At 46.6% G+C, this 3,336-nt stretch overlaps 1 pseudogene; it reads right to left on the bottom strand.

Annotated features, from left to right (window-relative positions):
• Window positions 1-615: 615 nt before the first annotated feature.
• LOC148879770 (UDP-glycosyltransferase 88A1 pseudogene) lies at window positions 616-3,072 on the bottom strand (annotated as a pseudogene).
• Window positions 3,073-3,336: the final 264 nt, after the last annotated feature.

The raw sequence follows: 3,336 nt of genomic DNA on the forward strand, positions 1-3,336 counted from the left end.
ATACTAAAGTGGATTTTTCCCTTTTATTTTCATATTGAACCAATTCTATTATTTTTTTTTCTTTTTTATTCATGATGCCACACAAACCCTCAACCCCCGGTCATGGTGGGGGCAGAACGATTTTATCCCAGGTCTCCAAACAGAAAACATATCAACTAAGCCACCTGGAATAAATTAGTGAACCAACTGCTGGGAAATGGGGTCACTATAACTTTGGAGGAGAAGTTCTAAGACGCATTTGAATACATTGTCTTTAGAACGTTATTTGCCCTCACTCAGTTTCATTGAGTTTAGTGTTGGGTTACAAGCAAATCCGTTCCTAGGATATAACAGAACCTTGGGTGAGAATCTACAACCAATAAAGTTGAAGAATCTCCGAAGAAACCTTCTGTGAGGTTGTAGTAGACCAGACTGAGAGAGAGAGAGAGAGAGAAAGTGGATTTCGAAAAATGTGTGTTTTTGAAGTTTGATTCATGTTTCTTAAATACTTTATGAAGAGATATGAAGAAAAAGTAAGAATTGGTTCAGAAGGCACTTTGAACGGTCACAATTCAAACATTATGATTGTTTAAAAAGTACTTAATAGCTAATGACTCTTAACTTTGAATTGTACCTCTTTACCACACCCGATCGTGTCGTAACTATTGATCTCATCAATCATCATCAATAGTGAGCATCGCACCAAAACCAAAGCCACCATTCGCGAGCCACGCCGGTGGGAGCAAAGTGTGCCTCATTGCATCGCACACACGCACACTCGTGTGCATGGTATCAAACCTCCATACTCTCATCTACTATTTCTAAAGAGTATAAATCAATTCCTATTAAAATAGTGAAAACAAAGCTTGTAATTTTCCAATGTGGTAAAGTTCAAAACTGAGTTTTATAAGAGAAAATCTAATTTCCAAACAAGTGTGCAGGTGCAATTTCTCATGTAATCGATTTTCCCACTTGTTTCTCCACCTGTGCTGCACTCACAAACCCGTCTTCTGCCTCATTCATAGACAGAGCCAGCTTCATTTCTTCCACTAGCAGCACTCTGTTGAACCGATGCTCAGCGTAGAGTGGCCACGCCACCATAGGCACCCTTGCAGTCACGGCTTCCAAAATTGAGTTCCACCCACAGTGAGTCACGAACCCACCACCGATTCTCGACTCAGCACTGCGGTCTGGGGAGCCCATGACTTTACCACCATACCTCTGTCCTTCGTCCGCTCCAAGAACCCTTCAGGCAGTAACTCATCCAAGTTTGGTTCAGGCGGTGAGTGCTTGATTGTATCCTCGTTGGGTGGAGTACGCACCACCCACAAGAACCTCTGCTCACTCTTCTCCAACCCAACTGCTATTTCCTTCAACTGCGTTTCAGAGAACAATCCCAAGCTACCGAAACACAGAAACACAACGCTTCGACTTGGCTGGGAATCCAGCTACGTTAAACAGTCGGGCGTAGAAGTAGAATCACGACCTGTTCGATCATCAGTTGCAATCACAGGTCCGATGTAATAGACTGGCGGGGTGAGGGCGTCTGGAAGGCAAACTCCATCAGAGATGACTTTGATAGCTCTTGGCTCGAGCGATTCGAATGTATTCACGATAATACCACAAGACTTGGGAAATTGGGTACAAACGTATGAGAAACATTCATAAGCTTTATAAGTTCGATCGAGCATCGCTTCGGCATGTTGCGGGCTGGGATGGGGGGAAGGCCAGGGAAGTCTAGATTGGTATCAATGTCTTTGAAGCTCTTGGTGGTGTTTTTGTGGATTGTGGGTAGGTAAAGGAAGACAGCAAAGCAGGCGGCAGCAGCAAGAGAGGCAGTGCAGAAGAAATCAATGATGAAGGCATGAATGGTTGAGGATAGAGAGATGGTTTGGATGGCTTGGTGGACGCTTGAGTTGTTGACGCGGAGGAATTCGAAGATAAGGGTTTCATGGTGGGGAGAGGAATTAGAGTGAGGAGAGAGAGGGACAGAAGGGAGGTGGCGGTAGAGACGCGGTTGATGTAAGGAGCGACAGAACCCGAGTTGAAAGGTGGGGTGGCGATGAGGATGGTGATGGAGATGGAAAGATAGCTATTGAGGACAAGCCTTCCCACCTCCACCATGGAAACCAGATGACCAATACCCGGAGACGGGAAGAGTATTATGCTGTCTTTCATATTCCTTTCCTTTCCTTCTGCTTCCACGACTACGAGTAGTCTTTCTTCCTCCACACCACACTGTGCTGATAATTGAACGGTGAGGCTAGCTAGGCTACCAGCTCGGAAAGCGAGAAAGGAGTCCAGATTTTTTACTCACCTTTTTTATCCCATCTCTACCTGCTCTGATTTGAGAGATGTGTGGCTCCAATTCATGGCGGGTAAGATTTTTTACTCACCTTTTCCAGCATTAGCTCGGCGAGATGTTAAGTACTTGTCTTATTTTGGCTTCGCTTCTTGAAGAAATCGGTTGCGAAAGTTATAAGATTGGTGGCTGTAGTACTGAGATCGGAATGGATGCCGAACTCGACGATTTCACGGTAACAGTGGCGGAAGAAAAACTCGCGTTTGAACCTCGGTCGCCACTAAAATTGGCTTCGCTTCTCGCCGCCGGGCGGTTGGAGAGAGAGAGCGTGAGGTTCGTCTACGAGAGGAGAGGAGAGTGGAGCAAAACTCGCGTTTGAACTCGGCTTCAATCCAGGCGGTTGCAGTCGCCGCCGGGCGGATGGGGAGATAGAGTGAGATTAGTCACAGTAGAGCAGAGGAGCAAAATTTGTGTTTTGCTAACCATTCATACGATTTGGAAACACGTGACGCGTCCTCCAAATGCGCAACGTTGCCTAGATGCAGCGTCCCTGAACTGAAGCCGAACTCGGTTGATGTTAAGTAGTGTTCACTCTTCACCCTATCATACGTCTCCAGAATCTGGACGTAGACGGTGAGTCCAGATCTACTCCCCACTACCGCTCCTCAAGCCGACCGCACATGCCCCGGCCGCCTATGGGGAACATCACCCGTAATTTATATACGGAGAAGTACCCAACTTCCCCTAGGGGTTCCTGTGCTACAAGGTCGGGCCAAATCATCCTACATCAATTGTCCTTCACTCCTTGTATTAGGGGTTCTGACCCAGCGCGGAGAGTCCGCGGTCTGCTGGGTGGATTTGGTTTGGGGTTTGAGCTTTCTTGTCTGCCAGTTCATCGGTTGGATCAGTTTTTTGCTCGACTCTATCAGACACAGTTCGGGTCATGTACGGTCTACGCGCAGACGTTACGCGAATTATGTACTCCACGGACGTAAAAAAAGCCACGCTAAACCGATTTCGCCTCGAAGATCGTGCAATCAGTTTTCATGAGGACC

The sequence above is a fragment of the Nelumbo lutea genome, chromosome 1 (assembly GCF_056320005.1).
Source record: "Nelumbo lutea isolate HS-2025 chromosome 1, American lotus-T2T, whole genome shotgun sequence".
In the NCBI taxonomy this organism is placed as follows: domain Eukaryota; kingdom Viridiplantae; phylum Streptophyta; class Magnoliopsida; order Proteales; family Nelumbonaceae; genus Nelumbo; species Nelumbo lutea.